Source organism: Schistocerca nitens, chromosome 7 (genome assembly GCF_023898315.1).
Source record: "Schistocerca nitens isolate TAMUIC-IGC-003100 chromosome 7, iqSchNite1.1, whole genome shotgun sequence".
NCBI lineage: Eukaryota > Metazoa > Arthropoda > Insecta > Orthoptera > Acrididae > Schistocerca > Schistocerca nitens.
The window spans coordinates 440,080,583-440,107,061 of NC_064620.1; the positions used below are offsets into that span (position 1 = coordinate 440,080,583).

The window sequence follows — 26,479 nt, forward strand, 5'->3', positions numbered from 1 at the left end:
TTTAATGACAACAGATTTTTTTACTGGTGCTTTTTGGAAGTACCTTAAACACTTTCTTCACAGCTTTACGAAATGTCTGTTTACTCTTATAAGTCCCAATAGGAGAAGATTCATTTGGAACTTTTGATCTTGCGAGTTCTAGTTTTTTCTTTTCTCAGAATTCTCTTACTCTCTCTTATTTTTCTTCGATTCTTATCTCTAAGACGTTGATTATTTTTCAATTTTTCTTTAACCTGGAACCTTCTTAATTTCTCTCTTTCTCATTCTTTCTTCAAGTAAGCTTCTCTGTTTTCTTTCATCTTTTCTTGGTGCTTCTTCACTCTTTCCCTTGTTTCCCTTGCTGGTACTGGTGCCATGGTGTGCGAAGACAGAAATCCTGATAATGTAGGCCTATTTATGTATAAACATAACACTCTATAGAGAGATAAAAGTAAGACATTGGTAAACATAGGCTCTTATGAATGACTAGAATTTGCCTCAGTAAGCAGTTTGCTGGGCCTATATAAAATTTAAAACTGAGGTTAGCAATATTGTTGTTCTTGGAAGAGTTAGAATGGAAAACATAAACTATATGTAATCAAATAAATTTTGGGCTTGATTAACTTTTTAGGAGAACATCAGTTGAGTCAGGTTAATGCCCTAATTAACTTTTATAATATAGGTGTAGTGCTTAAATGAACGTATGCAGAGGAATAAAAAATTTTAGTTTTCATGCTTAAAACTGTTTTAATATGTAATAAACATAGTTAAAAAACTTTTTTCATTCATAATAATACCCTTTGGTTATAATTTAAATGTAGGGCCTAGGCCTACTAAAGATGGTGGCATTAAACCTTCCAATTCAAGTTTCGGGTGTTACGCATGAGTTAAGCAACACCCGAAACAAAAATTAGTAACACCCGTAACAGCTCTAAGAGTGTTAAATAAGATTTCAAAATGCCATGTAATGATAGGATATTGTAAAACGTGCATAACCTTACTTTTACAGAAAGGTATTGTACAGAACAAATTTACTAGATTACAAATTAAACTTTTGTATCTTTTTTGTTACGGGTGTTACAAGCTGCATGTATATTATAAAACTAAAAAATAAAGAAATGCAATTAGCTTACCTCAACAAAACGAATTATTATGAGCTATAACAATGTTGACTTCAATATTCTTTGCAACAATAGAACAATCAACCATAGATAACACAACTAATGCTCATCTGGAAATAGCATAAAACACACCTCTCTGTGGTGGCATAGAGTAGTGCACTTTAAACACTTAGTGAAGGTAGAAATTTAGTCTCTTCATATTCATGATTATTTTGCAGTGAACAAATGGACTTTTAGCTTGGCATTTTTAAGGTTATATTTGTAATATTGTCTTTTTAATTTTTTTGTCACAAAGTATCTTTAACATGGAATGACCCTATAGCACATGCAGTGTGTTAATTCAACAAGGACTTTTACTACTGCCTTACCATATTATGATAAGAAAATGAAATACCTATAGTTACCATTAAGATGCGATTTAATGTGTAGCTACCAGTTTCGACTTTTCATGCACCATCTTCAGGCGTTAGTTGATGCTGAAGGGTTTATCACAATCCATATATACAATGTACCAGTGACCAACGTAACCGGTTTATGCAGACTACCTGTAACTGATGTCAACTCTCCAACAGTCAACTGTCAGCTGACTGGAGAAACACCTGTTAAATTTGCCACTGATGCATTGTTTTACATTCTGGAGAGCAAAAACAGATACCTCCCACCATCTTTCAGCTGAGATGTTCCTGTCTGATATCAGACGTGAGAAACTCATCATTTTTCTGTTAAAATGATAGTGCCCAAATGTTTCATTGGTGTAGTATTGTCTTAATGTTAATTAGTGTACTGACTGTTCATATATTCTTCATACAGATTTTTAAAATACTTGATACATGCATCCCAGTTATCTTTATTTTGGGAAAACTGTATTTGACAGCATGTGAATGTACCCCAAAGCATTTATTAATATTGCATAATCTGCTAAACTCTGAGGGAGTTTTCAAACTTCATGTAATATTGTTGGGATGCAACTGTCATTGTTGAACAAAGTAAAACTTTCTTAGTGGACTGCCTTGCATTTTTTTGGAGTTCATGAAAGGTATTTTTACACACTGTGCAGAAAAATACTTGTCGGAGGCTTGTCCATTATACAGTTTCTGAATTTAGCGTGCTGTTTTAGTTTTTATGGTGAAAAGTGTGTTGAACGTGGTAAACTAGATTTAAATATGACGCAAATGTAAACAAGCATTAGACAACGCTAACGATCACACTATTTCCACAGCTATTATTTGTCATTGACATTTGTGAATGTGATTTTGTGTTAGAGTTATGTGTTAAATAGTATTGGAAATCAACTGAGATAAAGTATAATGTTTGTAATAGTACTTATAATTATCAGTCTATCAAATGATTTCATCTTGAAATGTCCACGAGCCAGGCAGTAACTTAATGTCCTTGTGCCTTGGTTGATAGCTGCAGGCTCACAATCAAAAACATGGCATTCAGTAGGCAGCATCATGAATTGTGGCCAGATTTTTAGTTTAAAACTGATTCGTAGACCCTTGCTGATAAGCAATTGGAATCTGGAATAAGAATCAAAACGTATGAAGTGTCGGGGCCCATTTGTCAGAACATAGAAATGAGTTGGAGTAACTGCACTGAATTAGAGTAATTGAAATTAAAGTGGGTTAGCAATATGGTTGAATAGGCTTCTGTGGCAAATATCACTAGACACAATTGTCCTGCAACATTAACTACTGTATAACAGACTGGTATTTAAGCTGGGGTTATAAGATATACTGTTAATAGATAATGTACCAGATAATGGCTTCCTGTTAGTTAAAGATACAAAACACATATGTTAAGAAGTAACTTAAAGGCTTAGTGGAGCAGAAAAATAACTGTTGAAATATGTCTAGTGAAAGAAAAATATCTTTCTAGGAACAGATCAAAAAATAAAAATTTTTTATGGTGTCAGTTTACTTGCAACAGTTATTAAAACAGTGTTATTGGACAATTTTGAGTGAGAGGTTACATTGTAAGGTGCACATGTATATCTGCTTTTATATGTAAAATTGTCCTTAATGCCTTACTAAACAGCCAGTCGGATAATACTCGAATATAAACATCCCGTGTGCTAAATTGCCATTTGTCTTTGTCAAATATCTTGACTCATTCAGTTTCCAACTTCAGTGACTGCTTTGTGGTTTTGCATGAACAGGCTTTAGTTAGTCCCAAGTAATTAGAAGGATTGCTGCCTGAATACTGCGTTCACTTTGCACTCACATGTCTCTTGTGCCTTTGTCATTGGTGCCCATGTCTTAAGATAGCGGCTTCCTGCACACTGCGCAGTGTTTGCAGCCGAGCTCTTCATCCTGTATTAGGCCATGGAGTGCATCTGGTGACACAGACTTTTAAATTGTGTCCTCTGCCCCAGACACTCAGTGCCCTTCATAGTTAGTGCGCTATACACTCATTGCCCATCCCTTAGTGCAACAGGTCCATGAAAACTGTCACTTGCGTACTCTTGCTGGAGCCTCTGTGATGTTTATTGTGGTTCCTGGTCATGTAAGTCTGCCAGGAAATGAGGCTGCTGCCAAGGTTACAGTCCTTGTACCTCGGCTCATTAGTTCCTATATTCCCTCCAATGATTTCTGTGTTGCCATCTGTCAGGTGGTGGTGTCCCTTTGACATCGCCACTGGTCCTCCCTTCATGGGAATAAGCTCCAGTTTATTAAGCTTCTCCCAGCGGTTTGGATGACCTCTCAGCACTCCTGCCAGGAGGCAGTAATTTAAACTAGGTTGCATATTGGGCACTGCCTTCTTGGGCACAGTGGCGCTCCCTCACCACTTTCTACACATTGCACCCAAGTTTTAACTGTCCGCCACTTCTGACGGAATGCCATTTTTTAACCTTTTACATTCCTGCTAGGGTTTGCCATCTGAGTTGTCAGCCGTTTTAGCAAATGACATGCGAGCTGTCGACTGCATTTTACTTTTTATTCGTCGCAGCAATATGGCGAAGGCCTTTTAATTTTCGACCTCCATTTCTGTATGGCGTCTTTGTCGTCCTTTCTGCATGTCTCTGTTTTTAGCTGTCTTCTCTTACGTCAATTGGGATTGATGTATTGTCATTTTTTAACTCCTCTGTCTCTGTGATCTGTGGTTTTGACTTGGGCCAATGTGACCTGTTTTTGCACCACAAAACAGAAAACAAAAAACTTTGCACTCATCAGCTGGAAAATAGTGCTCCAACAAAAGCAGTTGCAATACATAAAGATACGTTCGGAACAGGCCTTCTACATCCTTGTAGAAGGTCTTCTCCGAAAATATTTAAGAACGTAGCTTTAGTGGAACCTGAAATGTAAACAGTACAGCCAGTAAGTTTAGTTACGTTCATAAGTGTAAATAGGAAAACAGTTGAGCAGCTGTGTGAATTGCCTGACATAGTGGATTGAGACCTGATCAAAAGTCAGTCTCATAACCATTTGTGATTGCTAACTGACAAGATAGAAAGAAAAGGTTTGTTAGAGTAACAATCACAGCCATTCATGACGGTGGATATGTTCTGTCACCACATTCTCCCAATTTAAAGCTATTAGTGCAGGCCAGTGGATGGTCATGACTAGCCTGGATTGATCATTGGAAATTCTTCTGGCAATTTCAGAGAGTTTAATAACCTTGCTCCTAAGAGATAAGCCTGCACATGCCCATGGCTTGTGGCTCATTTAATTTCGAATCAACCAGAATAAAGAAATCTTGTTGCTCTCATGTTTCAAATGTTTGTGAAAAACTGGTGTAAGGAAGTAAAAAATGAAAGGGTTAAAATATTTTTCTAGCTCCCCGCCCCCTTTCAAAGCTACAGTTCAGAGCCATTTTGAAATGTGGATCACGTTCATGAACTTGGTTGGTAGGAAATGTACTTCAAAATTTTGTAGCCACTATAACTCTCATTTATGAATCAGTTTTTCAGTTTGGTGTTAATGGAAAGGTAAAAGTATTAACTGTGATACAATTTTATTATTGTTAGATCTGAAACTTTACTTCTGTTATTTTGTAATAAATGGTGGTAGTAGCAGCAGCAAGTGGTGGAGCAGGTGGTAGGTAAGTTCGTACAGTAAACTTAGGAATTTGTAAACTTAACCCCATGAAAATATTATTAAATTTGTGATTACATCGTAATGTTCTTCCTGGTTAAACATGTCAAATTAAGATCCTAATTCTCGTCATTTGTGCGAAGTTTTAATTTTCTGATTTAACGTAAAGAAATTGGTGGCTGAGGCTCATAAAATACTAAGAAAGATATACATTGAGGCAACTGTTAGTGAAAGAACTTTTAAAGAATGGCTTCAACAATTGAAGAACAGAGTTTGACGTCGAAGGCCAGCATGGTGGTGGAAGGGAGGAGGTTTTTGAAGCTACTGAAACAATCATACGATATTTTTATCGAAAGCAAATAATGCATTTGAGTCAAGCACTTGAAAGACAAATGACCACAGTACAGTGACAGACATAAAAAGGTGATTTTCGTAGGATGACACTACTTGATCTCATGTTGCAAATCACACCAAAATGTATCTGGAAACATTGAAATGGGAAATCCTACCTCACCTGCCATATTCTCCATACGTCCATTTGACTAAAACACTTTTTCAATTAGTGGCATAGGGTATGGCTGAATAGAACTTTGCCATTAAAAAAATGGCAAAATTGGATAACTCATTGGTCTCCCCAAAGATGCCCATTTCTTCTGCTATGAGATTCATATGCTGCCTGAAAGATGGGAGGATGTAGTGGCCAGAGAGGAACAATGCTTCGTTGTAAAGTTTTTGTAAGTTTTTCACAATAAAGCCTAAAATATACAGAGAAAACAGCTGAAGGAAAGTTTTAGACCTAATCATATGCTGAAATTACGCATACAAATATTCACAAATCTGTAATTAGTTGGTTTCTGATCCCTCCCTCTGAACTGCAGTGAACAACCTCCCTCCCACCATTGTAGCATTTGTTTCACATAATGCCTGTTCCCATATTTTTTCATATGAAATAAATCCTAAGAGTAGTGCTCTGTTTAGTGATTCAAAACTGCAAAAATAATGTAATAGCTAGTTTATATTTTTTGTGAGTCTTAGCTTCTGCAAAACGAAATATCTTAAAGTGACATAAAATACATTCATGACAATCTAAAATGTTGATTCTTCCAAAAAATAGTATAAATGGATAATATTGTCTGATCTGAAAGTGTATGTACGATCAGTGTTTGCACTAGAAGTTAGTCATGAAAATATTTTAATAAAGGACGCACTTCGGCATGAAATGGCCACAAATAAATTGAGGAAGAACCACTTGTTCTCATAAATTTGACCCTTGCGCACACCTCCCACCCCCCTTCCGCTGTTCTCCAGAATTTTTCTAAGCCACCATTGTTGTAGATAGCTGTTATGAATATTGATAAGAGGCTGTGTTTTAAGCCAAAGATCAACTTTTATGTATTTAGTAAATGGTGAAAGATGATATATCAGCAGCTTGCTTTCATTCAGCGATTTGAAAAACTTAGTCTTATCCCAAGGAATGGTAAGAACAAGTTGATTATATAATGTCTGTGAATTTTGTTGTTTCATCTGCCATAGTGTTAAATGTTGTATTCCTGGAACATGAGTCCTGGCAAACAAGAGCAGATGTTTTGCACTTCAAATATTTGTCATATGGATGCTAAAAAATTGGTTTTGTTACTAACTGTTCAGTAGTGCTACCAACTACATCAGTCATTGTTGCAGTGACTAGTGATACATGTATCCCATTCTGTAGTAACTCAATCCTGCTTGTGTTGGCAAATATTTAAAAAGTTTTTATATTGTGCAGAACTGCTGTCATTGAAATGTTGACACATTGGATGTGTGACTTGTTTCTGTCTTGCTGCAGTGAATCACTTTTTACAACACAACAATAAAGCATTATCATAGGAACGAAGTTTTAAATTGTAAGACATTTCCAGGGGCAGGTGTGGGCTCCGACCACCATCTAGGGTTTATGAACTGTAGATTAAAACTGAAGAAACTGCAGAAAGGTGGTAATTTAAGGAGATGGGACCTGGATAAACTGACTAAACCAGAGGTTGTAGATAGTTTCAGGGAGAGCATAAGGGAACAATTGACAGGAATGGGGAAATAAATACATTAGAAGTAGAGTGGGTAGCTTTGAGGGATGAAGTAGTCAAGGCAGCAGAGGATCAAGTAGGTAAAAAGATGAGGGCTAGTAGAAATACTGGGAGGATAAATATTGAATTCAATTGATGGAAGGAGAAAATATAGAAATGTAGTAAATGAAGCAGGCAAAAAGGGATACAAACGTCTCAAAAATGAGATTGACAGGAAGTGCAAAATGGCTAAGCAGGGATGGCTAGAGGACAAATGTAAGGATGTAGAGACTTATCTCACTAGGGGTAAGATAGATACTGCCTACAGGAAAATTAGAGAGACCTTTGGAGATGAGAGAACCACTTGTATGAACATGAAGAGCTCAGATGGATACCCAGTTCTAAGCAAAGAAGGGAAAGCAGAAAGGTGGAAGGAGTATATAGAGGGTCTATACAAGGGCAATGCACTTGAGGATAATATTATGGAAATTGAAGATGATGTAGATGAAGATGAAATGGGAGATATGATACTGCGTGAAGAGTTTGACAGAGCACTGAAAGACCTGAGTCGAAACAAGGCCCCCGGAGTAGACAACATTCTATTAGAACTATTGAGAGCCTTGGGAGAGCCAGTCATGACAAAACTCTACCATCTGGTGAGCAAGATGTATGAGACAGGAGAAATACCCTCAGACTTCAAGAAGAATATAATAATTCCAATTCCAAAGAAAGGAGGTGTTGACAGATGCGAATATTACTGAACTATCAGTTTAATAAGTCACAGCTGCAAAATACTAACGTGAGTTCTTCACGGACGAATGGAAAAACTGGTAGAAACCGACCTCAGGGGAGATCAGTTTGGATTCCGTAGAAATATTGGAACATGTGAGGCAATACTGACTCCACGACTTATCTTAGAAGAAAGATTAGGGAAAGGCAAACCTATGTTTCTAGCATTTGTAGACTTGGAGAAAGCTTTTGACAATGTTGACTGGAATACTCTTTCAAATTCTGAAGGTGGCAGGGGTAAAATACAGGGAGCGAAAGGCTATTTACACTTTGTATAGAAACCAATTGGCAGTTACAAGAGCCGATGGACATGAAAGGGAAGCAGTGGTTGGGAAGGGAGTGACACAGGGTTGTAGCCTCTCCCCGATGTTATTCAATCTGTATATTGAACAAGCAGTAAAGGAAACAAAAGAAAAACTTGGACTAGGTGTTAAAATCCATGGAGAAGAAATAAAAACTTTGAGGTTCGCCGATGACATTGTAATTCTGTCAGAGACAGCAAAGGACTTGGAAGAGCAGTTGAACGGAATGGATAGTGTCTTGAAGGGAGGATATAAGATGAACATCAACAAAAGCAAAACGAGGATAATGGAATGTAGTCAAATTAAATCGGGTGATGCTGAGGGAATTAGATAAGGAAATCAGACACTTAAAATAGTAAAGGAGTTTTGCTATTTGGGGAGTAAAATAACTGATGATGGTCGAAGTAGAGAGTATATAAAATGTAGACTGGCAATCGCAAGGAAAGCCTTTCTGAAGAAGAGAAATTTGTTAACATCGAGTATAGATTTAAGTGTCAGGAAGTCGTTTCTGAAAGTATTTGTATGGAGTGTACCCATGTATGGAAGTGAAACATGGACGATAAATTGTTTGGACAAGAAGAGAATAGAAGCTTTCAAAATGTGGTGCTACAGAAGAATGTTGAAGATTAGATGGGTAGATCGCATAACTAATGAGGAGGTATTGAATAGAATTGGGGAGAAGAGGAGCTTGTGGCTTTAGTTGACTGGAAGAAGGGATCGGTTGGTAGGACATGTTCCGAGTCATCAAGGGATCACCAATTTAGCATTGGAGGGCAGTGTGGGGGGTAAAAATCGTAGAGGGAGACAAAGACATGAATACACCAAGCAGATTCAGAAGGATGTAGGTTACAGTAGGTACTGGGAGATAAAGAAGCTTGCACAGGATAGAGTAGCATGGAGAGCTGCATCAAACCAGTCTTAGGACTGAAGACAACAACAACAATTGTGCCTATCTGCTACTTGACATAGATCTGTAAATATTTGTATGTGTAATTACAGAATTTTAATAATTTTGTATGATAATTCATTTATTTTTTCCAGTGACATAAAATTGGATTAAACTGATTCATTAAATAAAGAAGTTAGTGGTTATGAACTTAAAAGCCACCTCATCGCAACACCATCTGGTGAAAATTACCCACTGTTGAAAATAGTTTTCATCAAAATGGAAAAATTATTTTAACCCTGTTTCATTTTGTATATTCTTATATAAAAATTTCAAATTTGCAATTAACGGGCAATGGCTACTGGTTGGTTTCACAAGAAGTAGACATTTTTGCTTTCACTTTTGTAGCTTTCTCATTGAAGAAAACAATTTCTAGGTCCCTGCTAACCTTTTAAAGGGGTGGTATGTCTCAACCTTGTGAAAATTTATTAAATCCTATTAAATTTATGGGAAAACTTTATAACTACAATTTGTAAGGTAGGGATTTGAACTTCTACACATCCAAAGGAAAAGAGCTGTATTGTAATGGAAAAATATAATAAGGCATCCAGGATTCATATTTCGCCACATTATTAATTTTTGAAAAATATGTCTTTCTAAAAACCATAATTGATGTTTTTGTCATGCAGTCAGTCTGAGAATTTTATTGTAGGGTCCAAAGATGGCTGTATGATCACTGAACTGCTGTCATTAATTTGCATTAAAAAATTTTGTTGCTTACAGAGTTTTGAAGTTTGTATAACCAAATTTTTTGCCAACATAAAATACTATAAATTATAATTTAGCTGCCGAGGTTATATTTCCTTAGTTCCAATAGTGCAACAACATGTTTTGGACAGCTGAAAATTACGTATCATTAGCTCATATATTCTTTTTAGAAAAGGCTTCTAAAATGGAAAAAGCAGTTTCAAGATTTAGTTCCCTTATTTCAACATGTATTTGGCTTGCCTGTATTTTAAATGCTTGCGAATTGATCTCGTCATCCACATTCCTCATCTCTCCTCTTCTAATCTGTTTGATCTGCCAGTAGTATCCTGCTTGTGCGAGGAGAACAGGACCAGGACAAACTTGGGCTATCGAAATTTTTGTGGGAAAAAGAAATACACTGAAAGAATACTAACATCAAAATATCAATTTTATTAAAGCAGTGTTTACATACCTGTTCACATTGGCAGAATCAAGATTGTTAACTTAAGACTGCTAATGATTTACTTCATGAAAGTACGGTGGAGGGTCTCATTTGGTGAATCTGCATCATTTAACTCAGCAGTATCGTGCCATCGTCTGAAGAGCATGGTATAGGTTGGTGTCATCTCGGGCTGTTTGTTGATCCACATAGCGCATGGCAGACTCAAGTGCAGCGTAGGTGGTGGAGTGACTCATCATCAGTACAGCCTCATCCTCGTCACTCTCTGTAGTGGAATGTTAAATATGTCAGTTATAGAAGAGTATAAAACTTCCAACTGTTTGTATGATTTTAACCAAACAGGAATTTCCATATTTTCTGCGTCTTCACAGCCTGGCAACCATCTCATTAAATCACACAATGGATGATCATTTTCATCATCAAAATCTTCAGTGGCTGTATTAGACCTTCTTTCTTGTAACATTTTTCTCCATGACTTGGAAGCTATAGCTGACTTTCAGCTCAAAGACTACATGTTCTTTAACTACTATCTTTAAAGCTTTCATTGTCTTCAGAATTTAAGATGGACTATTCCAATCACCAACAATACTCTTTCTTCAGGCATTCCAGAATGCCCTTATCCATTGGTTCAGTCAAATCTTTAACATTTTGTGGGAGAAAAAAGTCATGGATTTACACTTGGATATGAAGATGCATTATCCATTGTCAAAATAGCTATGCTTAGCTATCCCTTCCCTTTCGAAAACTTTTTTTTCCCACTGTGATACAAATTAGTTCAAAACAAATTTTGAGATGTACTTGTTCATCCAGAGATTATTTTGATGCGTGTAGACAATTGAAAGAGCTGACATAGTTAAATTTTGAATGCTCTTGGCTTGGCGGACTTCTCAATCATAATCAGTTTTAGTTTGTGATTTCCAGTTGCATTTGAAGCTGCCATAACTCTGAACTGATCTTTAATTTTTCATGACTGGGAGCAATGTTTTGAAGTGGTTTCTTCACAATTGTAAAATTCTTCATTAGATAAATTTTCTTTTGTTACAATTTTCAAACTTTATAATAAATTCCAAAACAGCTTCAGTCGTGAGATTTTTTTTCTCAGTGTAAATCTAGCTAACACACTCCTCCATACCTCTTCTTCCACTTGTCAAGCCAGACAACAGTAGTGACAAAACTGTCCTCTCTCGCTATAAGTGACTTTTTAAAAAATTCTCCTGCATGTTGGGCCAGGAATTGGACCCCCTTTGTCTTTGTTGTGTAAACCACATGAACAACAGCTCACTTTTTTCTTCTCCAAACTGTCTTCCATAAAATTTCTCGTTTAAGAGATTCTTCAGAGCATTTCTTTGATTAAGGAACACTTAATGTAAAACAGTTTTCTTCTGTCTCTAACAGTTAATTTTGCCAACACTACATTTGAGAGCCAAGTTGTTGTTGCTGTTATTATTATTGGCTCTCCTTAATTTCAATGGTTCTTGCTTTAACTTTTTGAAAGCACAAATTTTCTTCATTTGTTGCCGCTCTCATTTTTAGACATGTTCAAACAAAAGCAATCAACAAAGAAAATAAAACACTGTACTGTACTACTTAACTGCGCTACTATTGTACTTGGCCTCCCCTGGCCATTACCAGAAACACTCGATGAGGACACAGCAAGGAAGTAAAATGGTGACCAAGAAAAACGGGTAACATTATGAATGTTTGCAAGACAGTTGTGCATATACTATAAAGTGGCTTAGTGTGTGCTCATGAAATATAAACGATAAAAACTCACAATAAGCTAATCAAAGCAGTGTCACTCACAGGTGCTATAATAGTGTTGTCAACGAACGGCTTACTTTCAGCAAAAGTATTGCTTGTGTCCTCTCCCCGCCCCTCGGGGATGAAGTGGTTTGACAGGTGGTATGCTCAATCAGACATCAGGCAAAGATATGTGTTGCTCCTTGTGTGGTGGATAGCTTGTGAAAATAAATTGTCCATACAGCACGTCTCATTGCCTCTAATTTGTTCATACTTTTCCTAATAGCTCTCCCTTATTATACTTCCATCAAGCCTGCTTTTCCCTTCTAGTTGCTTTCCACCCTAAAGTTCTTCAGATTTCTTCTCATATAGTGAACGATGAAGGTACAACCAAGCTTCTTTTGTATGTGGCCAATGCATTTCAGCTTTCCTACTGTAGTACTGTATGGTTTTGAAAGGAAAGGCATCACCATTTCCAAATGTTTAAAGAGCTGGTAGTGGCAACAAGTGCAGAATTTAACACTTTAAAGGTTTCAAGGCATGTCTAATGCTGATGCCAAGATTAAAGTTATATGCAACATACTCCACAGATGAGAAAAAAGTTTTTGCAAAATTACTTTTTAATGCAAATCTGTAGCATCCCCCCCTTAAGGAATTTTTCTGAGGAAATCCTGTGGGTATGGAAAGCAGAAAATCTCATTTTCCTCTGTTAACTCCACTTTCAAATGAATAACTTTCCCTCTTCTGTACCAGCGTCGAATTGTTAGATCAGGCAGTTATGGGCTGTATAGTATGGTATGGTGTAGTAACACTTAGTACATACATACCTCATGCTCATATGACCTCCACCTCCTCCATCATGGGCCAAATGTTTCTGGCCCAAGAAGCTAGTGTTGGCAATCATGTGTGCATAAGGCGGGCTTGGTTTTGTGTGTGTGTGTGTGTGTGTGTGTGTGTGTGTGTGTGTGTGTGTGTGTGTGTGTGTGTTGTTTTTTTGCGATGAAGGCTGTGGCCGAAAGCTTTATGTAAATGCCTTTAGATTGTGCAGGTCTGCAACTGAATGTGTCATCTTTACAGTAAGTAGCAATCTTGTCTTTTTTTCCTACACTGTTGGCATTGTTACCTGGAGTTTCCATTGCTTGAAGAATGACAGGGTGTTAGTCAGGAAATTGATAAGTGATAGTTTGCATCAAGAAGTGCCAGCCACAAATGGATAGTACTCATGACCGTGGAGCTCTGCGTGCGCAGTAGACAGTTTGAAAATGGTCATGTTCGGTCACATGTTCACATGAACGAACTTAAAATTCCCCATCCAGTTGTGCTGCGTTTTTGTTTCTTCCAGTGGGACTGGTAAATTTGTACACCAGTATAATGGCCTTGTGACTCAATTTCATCTTGGAGGAGGGTGAGGTTGACAAGTGCTAAACATTTCTTGTTCACCATTATGGAAGTAGTAATTATCTTTTCCTTGTAAGTCATGGCATTAGTTGTCAGATTAGTAATTTATTATTGAGCTTATTAGGTATCCTGTCCTTTGCCTTTCCTGAGATTTCTCTCTTTTTTAATCTGTTGAAATGAAATGCTAAATTTGCCATCCACCATCTGCTTCTGTGCTGTAATAAACTTTCCTTCTAAAATATTATGAAAAGGAAAGCTGTTACTCACCATGTAGCGGAGATTCTGAGTTACAGACAGGCAGAACAAAAAGACCGTCACAAGTAAAGCTTTTTGGCCATTAAGGCCTTTGACACACACACACACACACACACACACACACACACACACACACACACACACCACTGCATATGTGTGTGTGTGGGGGGGGGGGGGAGTCTGTTGTTGATGATGGCCGAAAGCTATGTGGCGGTCTTTTTGTTCTGCCTATCTGTGACTCGGCATCTCTGCTATATGGTGAGTAGCAACATTCCTTTCCATAATATTGTTACATCCATCCTGGATTTTTCATTGTTTTATTTCTTCTCCTACTCCTACATACGTTCGGCATCTAGTATAAAGTGTTTTGCATGTTCACACTAATAATCTCCTGAGTTTACCCAGCTACTGTTAATTCCACTGGCACATGAGATGTTACCAAATGCTTAGTAGAACGTTGGTAATGGTCTTCCTTGTGGCTGGAATTTTCCTTATACTTCGTTCTTTGCCTAACATTTGTGAAAGCCCCACATCTATTATGGTCCTCAGAACAGAGCTGCAAAAAGTGGCTTTAGGATATTGCAGTGACAAACATGGGTGGTTAATCTAATCACTTGTAGCTGTCACTATTTTCCATGTTAATAAATGCATAGCACGAATGTCAGTGTGCTGACTTTTTTCCCTCTGAATGGAATTTTCCGGCTGAATGGAACTGTGTGCACACACACACACGCACGCGCGCGCGCACACACACACAACTTCTTTCAAATGACTTAATAACTCTCCTGTTTGTATGGTGCTGTGTGTGTCATTGAAAGAATCTTTAATATAGTGCACATTTACAGTAGAGACATGACGATTTGTAAATCAAACCCATAAGATAATGGTCGATTATGTCAAATTACTGTGTGTGTGTGTGTGTGTGTGTGTGTGTGTGTGTGTGTGTGTGGGAGGGGGGGGGGTGTCTCTCTTCCCCCCTCCCCCCAAAGTTCTCTTCTTTCTGCATACAACAGTGATACGCTGATGATCCATCTTCTATCCCATTTCATGATCTGAGTATTGTTCTGTACTTATAATGACTCAATTATGGAAAGACAACTCAATTACTGCAGAGAAATAGGTTTGTCAGCTAGCGTCAATAACGCTAAACAAATTTTCTTTCCCTGTTAAAAATGTTAATAATGCCCTTGGCCTTGCCACATTGGATACACTAGTTCTCGCACGGTCATCTAAGTTGAGAAACATTGGTTCAGGTTACACATACATCGCCAAACTTATGTCCAATTGATACTTGGGTTGAGCCTGACATTTCTATTATTATTAACAAAATTATCTCAATAACTTGGTAAAAATTTTGCATGTACCTTAACTGTAAATTATACTGTAATAATGGTGACTGATAATCTTTGCACGGTACCTTAGTGAACTGTTATATTACTTACGAAACTTAAAGAGAGTGAATTATATACACTAAAGACCACTACTTTGGACAACTGTGCTAGTGCAAAGGAAGTTTCTACCTTTGGTGGATGAAAGACCTAAACCATTTGTTGGGGGACAATACTTGAGCTCAAAACACTTCTCCTGCTCATGTCCACTACCACATACATCTAAAAAATATATTTCGTTGGGTGTTAACTTGGTGTTATGGTCTACATAAGTGGGAAACGTTGTTGTTGTTGTTGTTGTTGTGGTGGTGGTGGTGGTGGTGGTGGTGGTGGTGGTGGTGGTCTTCACTCCTGAGACTGGTTTGATGCAGCTCTCCATGCTACTCTATCCTGTGCAAGCTTCATCATCTCCCAGTACCTACTGCAACCTACATCCTTCTGAATCTGCTTAATGTATGCATCTCTTGTTCTCTCTCTACGATTTTTACCCTCCACGCTGCCCTCCAATGCTAAATTTGTGATCCCTTGATGCCTCAGAACATGTCCTACCAACCGGTCCCTTCTTCTTGTCAAGTTGTGCCACAAGCACCTCTTCTCCCCAATTCTATTCAATACCTCCACATTAGTTATGTGATCTACCCATCTAATTTTCAGCATTCTTCTGTAGCACCACATTTCAAAAGCTTCTATTCTCTTCTTGTCCAAACTATTTATCGTCCATGTTTCACTTCCATATATGGCAACATTCCATACAAATACTCTCAGAAACGACTTCCTGACACTTAAATCTATACTCGATGTTAACAAATTTCTCTTCTTCAGAAACGCATTGCTTGTGATTGCCAGCCTACATTTTATATCCTCTCCACTTCGACCATCATCAGTTATTTTGCTCCCCAAATAGCAAAACTCCTTTACTACTTTAAGTGTGTCATTTTCTAATCTAACTCCCTCAGCATCACCCGACTGACGGTATTTACTCGAATCTAAGCCGCACTTTTTTTCCGGTTTTTGTAATCCAAAAAACCACCTGCAGCTTAGAATCGAGTGCAAAGTAAGCGGAAGTTGTGAAAAATGTTGGTAGGTGCCGCCACAACTAACTTCTGCTGTCGAATATATGTAGCGCTCTACAAGCTTGCTTTGCAGGCACAAAGATAAATACTGGTGCCAAAATCTCTGCGTCAGTAAATAAATAAAAAAAAATGTGGAAGACTAGCTTTTATTCCTCCGCCCCGAGTTTCGACCACTGCATTTCCATACATTATCCATTGAAGTAAATAAAAATTCTGTATTGTTCATCTTTGAATGTTGCAGCATTTCAATGTACTACGAAAATCCGACTGGCAAGACTGTTACGGATGTTTGTCAATATGGCCTACTCTACGTTCTGAATTTTTTCCTACCTGTGAGAAGAGATGGTTGCTAATAGGGTCATTCCATGCCAAGTGGTCTAAACCTTCCCACCATCATGTCTCCAATTTTCTTCAAATTTTATCTGTAGCACTAGTCAAGTGCTAAATTAAGTTTCTCAAGATTTCAAGCCTCTAGCTGCAATACTTGCTGATCTAGACCCCCTTGTCTGAAGGGTAGTAAGTTCGCATGCGCGCGACATCAGACAAAATGCCATTTTTGGGGTCTCATAAAATTGAAACCAATTCATAAGAATGGTTAGTAAGATGAGACCCTGTACAGTTTTTTGTGCTGATTCAAACGAAATTAATTATAAGATTACTGATGCAAAATCCGGTCAAACAAGTAGACTCAAAGTGTACCCCTAATTCTGTCGTGACTTAATGCGACAAATTTTGACCAATATTCAGACTGCAATAATTTCCTTGCAGATAAAGATATGGACTTGAACTTTTTACCAAGTCTTATCTTTGTGCTGGACATAATACAGCTGGATTTCCAACTACCCAGGCTTTATAGTCGCCTTGCAAAATCTCTTCAAATTTGGCAGTGTCAGCGCAAATGGCTTTATTTACCAAAGTTCAAAGCCCATTACTACAAAATAGTCAGCCTGGATTTAATTGTGAATAGTATCATCTGAAAGAGAAAATTTTGCTCTACAAGATGGATATATTTTTCTTTTGCAACGCTTCCATTAAGTGCTTATTTACTCAGGTCAAAGTATCTTATATTTTGTGTGCGCAGTGCCCTGCGTTGGTCCATGATGGCTGAGCCATTACTGGTTATCACAATAAAACCAGCATCCCCATCGCCATAGGGGCCACGCCCGATAGCCATGCAGTAACAGCCACGGGTGGGTATCTTTACTGCAGGTTCCCAAGCCTGATTACAGGGTGTCTTTACCACAGGATCCCAAGCCTGATTGTGGGTTTCTTTATGCAGGTTCCCAAGCCTGTCTTCCTCAGTTACTTCATCATTCTGAAAGCATCGTTGATTTGCAAGAGAATGCTTTCAGGAAAACTGTATTGCCGACCAGATGATGTCACTGATGGAGCTGGAATAACACCAATGATAAGTTGTTCTGGAATCCAGCAAGTATCACGTCTTAAGGGCCAATAAAATGAACTTGCAGGACCATGAGGATGCATAAAGCTTATGAAAGCATCTTTCTGTTCGACTGAGATTTCAACGATGTTTCCAATCCACCATTTCTTTTCATAAATGCAAGCAACATACTGCCCAGGCTGAAGATCCATGACTTGAACTACTAGTTCAGCAGCACTAATTTTGGCCAAAAAAGATGTCGCATCATTTGAAACTCTACTGACCTGAATTGTCGTCATATCAATGGGCAAAAAATGGTGGTTTTCTCTTGTGCCAGCTAGAGTGTGCCCTTGCAGGAATCTTTCTTCTTGAGAAGCTTTTTCTTCTTCAACTTCCTCTTTGCTGATGAAAAAGAATTTGATTCCATTGATATTATCATTGCAGAAGTTGAAAAGATCTTTGGGTGTTAGAATCTGGTTTTCATATGGACGTTGCAAACTTGCTCTTGCTGCCAACCGTTTTGTTGTGCCTCCAATGCCATCACAAGGCGACTTTCCATGGCTTGTTCCAAAGAAATTCCATTCTGCTGTTATTTCAAAATCTTCTTTGTGATAGCATAAGTTGAGAAAATTCTTGAAATTCTTATATTGTGCAGCTGAACCATCACTGAAGTAGTGGATGTGGCTTATTTTGGAAAATTGCATCTTCAGGTAATTGATTACTTTTCCAATGTAAACATGGACAGTAATCGTATCGTGTCGAAGGCAGTCACTAATAACACAAAGATTCACACATTGCACCTCTTCGTTTTCACAGTAGTAGACTACAAATGGATGAACTGTTGCTTGACTGTTTTCCCAGTGAAAGCCTTGCACTGCATCTTGAACAATAAATGAATAGTTTTCAGCAAAATCCATTAGTATTATGAATTCGCCTTCTTTCAAATCAGTTTTGAGAGCTTTCAGGTGCTGGCTTTGATGCTTGGCAATGTAGTGATGACAAGACAGGTTCCAAATTTTTGCTGCAATATCTTCAACATACTCTTCTGTTGAAAGCTGCTTTGTTTCTAAAGTATCCCTGTCGGTATGAATCCATTGTTTGTACTCAATCGGTTCTTCAGGGTCATTATCTTCAAAATATGTTGCAATAACTGCTTCTACACCTTCTGGACCAGGGCAGTTTTCACAACGATGAAGCATACAATCCTTGTTTTCCAAGCTGCAAACAGCTTTGCTAAGAATTTCCTTGTAGTCTTCATTGATTGATGCACCAGTGAGCATAAGCTTGACATTTTGGTGTATTGTACAGACACAAACTGAGTGCATTCCAGCAGAGCCAACTGTAACACACCATTTTGGTCTAAGCTCGCAAAACTTTGAGAAGCCAATTTCTGGTCCATTTTGCTTCTGATAAGACACGTACATTTCCTTCAAATTGCAAAGCAACAACCGCTTTTGCTTGTACACCTTTGTTCCTGAAATTCTCACAGGCACACAGTCTTTCTTCCCTGGACAAAGTCTGCTGAATTCGTCATCTTGAAAAAAGTCATGTACTTTCTGGACAACTTCATCTGAAAGCTTCCTTCCTTGCCGATTTGCTGGAAAAGCTAGAACACCTTGCTCATTCTTCAGTTTTCTCGCTTGCTTTACCATTCTTTCTGATACATTAAATGCTGTTGTCGTATCTTTAATTGTCCAGCTTCTTGGAACCAAGGTCAATATTTGAACTTTTGTCCTACGATTTGACACTTTACATTTTTCTTTCAACTCTTCTATAAGATTATCAAGATCTGCACAATTACTGCATGGGCGACTTTTACTTGAACTTGGCTGTTCATCGTAATTGATTCCTACAGCAGCAGCAATTTGATTCCCAATTAAACTTTGTGCATCCAAGATCTTTCTTTTTGCATAGCTTGGCTTATCTCTTTTACTTAGTTGTCTTCTTTTCAATGGTGAAGCACCAATAAATGATAAACTTTTGTTGATGGCTGGTTCAGTTTCATCCGTTGTGAAATCTTGTTCAGATTGGGTTGATAGTGATGATGAATCTTCTAGCTTTTGGTTCAGTGCCGACATGCAGCGAGGGCAAAGCTTCTGACCAGGTTTTATATCAATCACTTCTTTTTTCTTTAACAGGCAAAGTTTGGCAGCTGTTTCATTATCAAGCAGTCTAAGTCCAGCTTTTACATTGTGATTCCTCTTCTTGAATGGATTGCAACATTTCTTTTGCATCGCTTGATATTCATGTAGGAAGAGGGCTTCATGGTGGAAGCAAATGATGGAATTTTCGTCAAGTTTGGCTTCTGAACGCGAAACAAGCAATTTCTGGTCACATTCTGTGAAATCACTAAACGCTTTGAATCCAGTCTTCTTAGCATAGAAGATAACATGGCACTTTGATGCAGCAGCATCTTTTCCAATTGAACAGGGGGCCAACGATTCTTCTTCTTCATTAACTTCTGACATCTCTCACTGGCCAATCACTGAATAAAACACGAATGAAATATCCAATTATATCAGTAATTCTAAGTGACTATTAAGATTCAAATTCCTAGAAATGAAGAAAAATTAGTGCATCGCGCATACAAAATATAACAACTTTGATGTGAGTTAATGAGTACTTAATGGTCGCGTTGCAAAAAAAACAAATGTCAGTCTTGTAGAGCAAGATTTTCTCTTTTAGGTGATACTATTCACAAGCAGATTCAGGCCAACTATTTTTTAGTAATTGGCTTGAAACTTTGGTAAATTTTACCGTTTGTGCTGACACTGCCTAATTTGAAGAGATACTGCAGGGCGACCATATGGCCTGGATCATTGCAAATCCGGCTGCATTATGTCTAGCACAAGCATGAAGCTTGGCCAAAAGTTCAAGTCCATATCTTCAACTGCAAGGAAATCATTGCAGTCTTAATATTGGTCAAAATTTGTCGCGTTGTGTCATGACAAATTTTGAAGTATACTTTGAGTCGAGTTATTTGACCGGGGTTTGCATGAGTAATGTTATAAATAATTTCGTTGGAATCAGCAAAAAAAACTGTACAGGGTCGCATCTTACTAACCATTCTTATGAATTAGTTTCGATTTTATTAGACTCCAAATATGACATTTTTTTATGTTGCATGCACACGGACTAAGTACACTTCAGACAAGGGGGTCTAGATCAGCAGCTATTGCAGCTAGAGGCCTGAAATCTTGGGAAACTTACTTCAGCACTTGACTAAAGCTACAGTTAAAATTTGACGAAAATTGGAGACCATGATGGTGGGAACTTTTTTCAGTTTTAGACCACTTGGTGTGGAATGACCCAATAGGAACTTTTATGAATTTTGAATCACATGCAGTATACTCTTCACCATAAGAATAGTATGAATATAAACATTTTGCCACTTATTCTTTCGTGTTTGCTGCTATCGCATTTAAATTCCGTCTGCCTAATAAACTACAAAACTAGAGTGATTCAACAGCAAACGCAGAATAATATACATATCATGTCATGTTTAAATTCGTATTATTCTTATGCCGAATAGTGATTAAGTCGGAAATGAAGCACGGCAATTGATTAGATTTTTAAATCTAAGGTGACTCTAATTTCTGTGCAGAATGTAATGTACTAAAGAGTCGTCTGCAAAGATTTTCAAACGGAGAAAAATTTTCGCTAAACTCTCGTTCAGAACATCGTCTATCATACGCAGTCTATTATTTGGTTCTTGTTGATCATTATCAAAGAAAACAGCAGTGTAAGTAACAACAACTAGCAGTCTCTTGCCATTGTTTCGCTAATGAGACGATTCCTCTCTCTCTCTCTCTCTCTCTGTTTTTTTTTTTTTTTTGTAAGCGGCGGTAGCACGCACAAAAGCAAGCCTTGCTGTGAGCGGCGACAGGCCGTAAATGCTCATTATCAGAATGCGACAAACAATGCATGACACAGTACAGTAATGCATCTTCATCTTAGAGTTACGTAAACACCTATAACAAAGAGAACGGCGCTTATCAGATCAAAGAAAAATAAGCAATAAATTCAAACCAGCCGAAGCACGTGAAAAAGGAAGGGTACCCGTTTAAATACGGACGGAGCGCCTGACACACAGCAATGGCTACCTGGTAAAGCTTAACTGCTAAGCTTACATCTCGAACCAAACTACTGTAGCTGTATCGTCATTCATTCGACCTAAATTGTCTCATATTACAATGGACCAACTTTGTTTCGATTTGGAGGTGCGGCCTAAAACTTTTCTCTCCCCTTGAATTTAGAGTCTCATTTTTCAGGTGCTGCTTAGATTCGAGTAAATACGGTAATTCGACTACATTCCATTATCCTCATTTTGCTTTTGTTGATGTTCATCTTATATCCTCCTTTCAAGACACTATCCATTCCGTTCAACTGCTCTTCCAAGTCCTTTGCTGTCTCTGACAGAATTACAATGTCATTGGCGAACCTCGAAGTTTTTATTTTTTCTCCTTGGATTTTAATACCTACTCCGAAATTTTCTTTTGTTTCCGTTATTGCTTGCTCAATATACAGATTGAATAACATCGGGGAGAGGCTGCAACCCTGTCTCACTCCTTTCCCAACCACTGCTTCCCTTTCATGCCCCTCCACTCTTATAACTGCCATCTGGTTTCTGTGCAAATTGTAAATAGCCTTTCGTTCCCTGTATTTTACCCCTGCCACCTTCAGAATTGGGAAGAGAGTATTCCAGTCAACATTGTCAAAAGCTTTCTCTAAGTCTACAAATGCTAGAAACGTAGGTTTGCCTTTCCCTAATCTTTCTTCTAAGATAAGTCGTGGAGTCAGTATTGCCTCACGTGTTCAAATATTTCTACGGAATCCAAACTGATCTCCTCTGAGGTCCGCTTCTACTAGTTTTTCCATTCATCTGTAAAGAATTCGCGTTAGTATTTTGCAGCTGTGACTTATTAAACTGATAGTTCGGTAATTTTCACATCTGTCAACACCTGCTTTCTTTGGTATTGGAATTATTATATTCTTCTTGAAGTCAGAGGGTATTTCGCCTGTCTCATACATCTTGCTCACCAGATAGTAGAGTTTTGTCAGGACTGGTTCTCTCAAGGCCATCAGCAGTTCTAAAGGAATGTTGTCTACTCCGGGGGCCTTGTTTCGACTCGGGTTTTTCGGTGGTCTGTCAAACTCTTCGCGCAGTATTGTATCTCCCATTTCGTCTTCATCTACATTCTCTTCCATTTCCAGGATATTGTCCTCAAGTACGTCGCCGTTGTATAGACCCTCTATATACTCCTTCCACCTTTCTGTTTCCTTTTCTTTGCTTAGAACTGGGTTTCCATCTGAACTCTTGATATTCATACAAGTGGTTCTCTTTTCTCCAAAGGTCTCTCTAATTTTCCTGTACGCAGTATCTATCTTACCCCTAGTGAGATAAGCCTCTACGTCCTTAAATTTGTCCTCTAGCAATCCCTGATTAGCCATTTTGCACTTCCTGTCGATCTCATTACACTATTCAAAAGTTTTTGTTTGGGTTTTTGAGAAACTCATATTATGGCAAATTAGTACTGAAGGCAGACATTTGTGAAATCAGTGTGCATGACTCCATAATTTACAATATTTGTTTATTTAGTAAGTTCGATACAGAAACAATTTAATTGTAAAATATCAGTAAGTAAATGTTTCATAAGCACATTATTTTAGCATACATGGACTATCGTTTAGTAATGACAAATTGTCCATCACCATGAATAAATTTATCAACAGAGCTCAGACCTGCTTTCTTCATTCTAAATCTGACTGGTGATGGCTCTCGCTTAAAACTCCAAAAGACTGGATTGTTCCTGAAGACTGAGTAGACAGAGCTAAGTAACTCAACTGATGTGAACTATGAGACCATGTAAGTTATACACACGGCAAATAGTGCAGTTGGCAGTGTCGTATTTACCGGCCCCCTCCAGTGTTAAAGTAATCAAAGCCTTCCAATATAGTGTCACTTTTCCCTTCATACTTGATGAAGTCAAGTTGTAATCCAACTGGAACTACACAAATAGAACGTCTTTCCGAGGCCACAATAATTGGGGTTTCTGCATAATTGTGTTGCCCCAGAAAGGAACTACCTATTCATCACCTGTTTGGTAGGATTTAGTATGCAGCCCATTCGGACAGTATTTAGTAGACAATGAATCTCGCAATATTTATTTTTCGATCTCTTATCAATGTCTACAACTACTTTAAACGTACTGGTAATTCTGTTTGCAAAAAGCTGCACCCTTGACATTTTTCTGTGCTACTTCTGTCACTCCTGTTCCCAAAGCCTGACTGATTACTAGAGGAGAACAGAGACTAAAATAAGAGAATATTTTCCTAAATCTGTTCCTTATAACAGTCTTTTTTCACTGGCAAAGTGCTTCTTCAAATGCTGTTGGCAGTGTTAATACACCAAATGCATCTGTATGGTGGTAAATGGGAACACGTAACATGTTTCAGTCACAGTATCTAAAACAGTAATACGTGAATCGCCACCACTTTAAACTCCTGGTGCTAAAACAATATCTTCATCGTATTCACCGCTGGATTTGTCTTTTGGTGCTGATATTTCTCCTTCGAACTCTCTAAAGGTCTCGCCAACTCTTCAAAGGATCTGTGCATCTGACACTAAGGGAAAAATACTTTATTAATTTAAACAGAATAGGAATCTCTAATAATTATTACATAAATAATAAATATCACTTCTATTCCGTAATAATGATTAACTATCACTGAATAATTTTTGGAACACAATTACTTGCGTGCATAGTAATAAAGTGTCAGTTGTCATCGTATCAGACACAAATGTACAGATTCTTTTGTAGTCAAGTGAGAAATATTAATTTGTGGTATTAAATTTGTCACATTCAGCAGAAGTATTCTTCACAAATATTTCATTGATTATAATTATATACATAGTAAATACGCTCACACAAATAGGTACTTCTAATATCGTGACATCGGTTTGTATGCCTTATGTTGCACGCACTCAGGAAACGGAGCTTAGAATCACCAGTTTGCGCTCCAGACAGTTGAAACTTGCATTAATCCTTATAGTCCTCTGGCATTACAACAAAGCTACGTCTATACAAAGTTTACTAATTTCGTGTGTGTGTGTGTGTGTGTGTGTGTGTGTGTGTGTGTGTGTACAACACGTGGAATGTGGGGTGGTATAGATATCTAATCTCTTGCATACTCTTAAACAATGAAGCATGCCTAAGAGAATGTGTGTATGGAACAGTCACATGCCCATCTATGTGGAACCAGAAATAAGGCATTGTTGGACATTACTTGTACTAAAATAGGGTCTTTTTACAAAAGCCATTAAGTCGTTCATTGTGAAATGTAATTAAATATTACTAACCCTTTCGGTGCTGTCGATTTGTGTACACGCGCTGCTTGGATTTTCCTGCATGTGTGTCCTGAGCTGCCGACCTCTCACTGCTGCGAACGATTTACGTAAATATCTCAATTAATAAATAAAAAGTTCAGTATTTATCATACAACATATGTACCGCACTGTGTGCTATTATTTGCAGAAAGTCTCATACATTAGCTGAGTTATGAGCACATTAGGCTGCAATGCAGTGGGCCTGGGTTTGATTCGCAGTTGGGTCAGAAATTTTCTCTACTATGGGACTGGGTATTGTGTTGTCCCCATTTCACCATAGATATGCAGGTTGTCCAATGTGACGTTAGCTGGAAAGACTTGCAAATCGGCAGCCAAATTTAGCCAAGTGGAGTCTCCCCCGCCATCAATGCAATACAATCTCTCTCTCTCTCTCTCTCTCTCTCTCTCTCTCTCTCTCTCTCTCTCTCTTCAGTGCTTTAGAAGCTACTTTGCTCTGTTAGGTGGAATTCGTATTTATACTTCCGTAATACAAAAATGTATGGTGTACATGTTGCTGCACATCACATCTTATCAAATAAAGAGCTGGGATGTTCTTTGCCACTGTATAAAACTTTTACCATTCAAAGGATTTATATTTTACAATGCCGAAGTACAGTATATGGTCACTTGACTCTCACAAAATGCACTTTACCCATGAAAAAGTGTTCTTTTGTATGGGAATTCTGGGAATTATTTTTTATTGGCTGCGTGTAGAAACTGTTGTTTAATTTGATGCAGTGCAGTTTGTATGACGGGTAACGAAATTCAGTTCTTTATTTAGTGAAAATATATGACTGTAAGATATCAAAAGAAATTCACCAAATTGTTTTTGAAAAATTGGATGACAAGTAATAAAGCCGTAACTAAAGACACCCTGACCACGGGATGTAGAGAGCACATTTGTAGCAGTGGGAGAGTTAATGACTGGGCAAACCATTTGTAACACGATATTGTAAGTTGTGTAACATTTTATTATAAAATTAACAAATTATAAGCGTAAGGTTTTGTAAATGTTTACTTGTCAATATTTGAATTTGTCAAATAACCTTCCATTAGGAAAGTTTAATGCGGTCGATGACTGAGATAAGAATCTTAAAATGGTAGAGAGCAATAGTCAATCGTTCCATTTCTAGCTTATTAAAGTAGATACCTAAATTTTGGCTAGTAGCTAATTGAAATTCTGAATCTGCTTTAATAAAGCTAGAATGGAAATGATGACTGATTGCTTCTATCATTTCGAAATTTCAATCTGTATCGATACAAGATGTTCCACATAAAACTGGTACACCTCACACCCAAGATTAAAGTAATTACACACACACACACACACACACACACACACACACACACACACACAGTAATTCTGCAGATGTGTTGTTAATTTCTATAGTAATGTTCCAATTACAATCATCTATTGTGCGAAGATTGTCGGCACATAATTTGCTTTTTAGTCTATCCCATAAGTAAAACTCACATAATGGGGCCTTGGGGTCAGAGGCC

General features: G+C 37.8%; 1 protein-coding gene across 1 annotated transcript in view; it reads left to right on the forward strand.

Annotated features, from left to right (window-relative positions):
• The window catches only part of LOC126195014 (serine/threonine-protein kinase grp), an 87,930-nt gene that overhangs the window by 5,631 nt on the left and 55,820 nt on the right, over positions 1-26,479 (forward strand). The gene's annotated exons all lie outside the window — the stretch shown is intronic.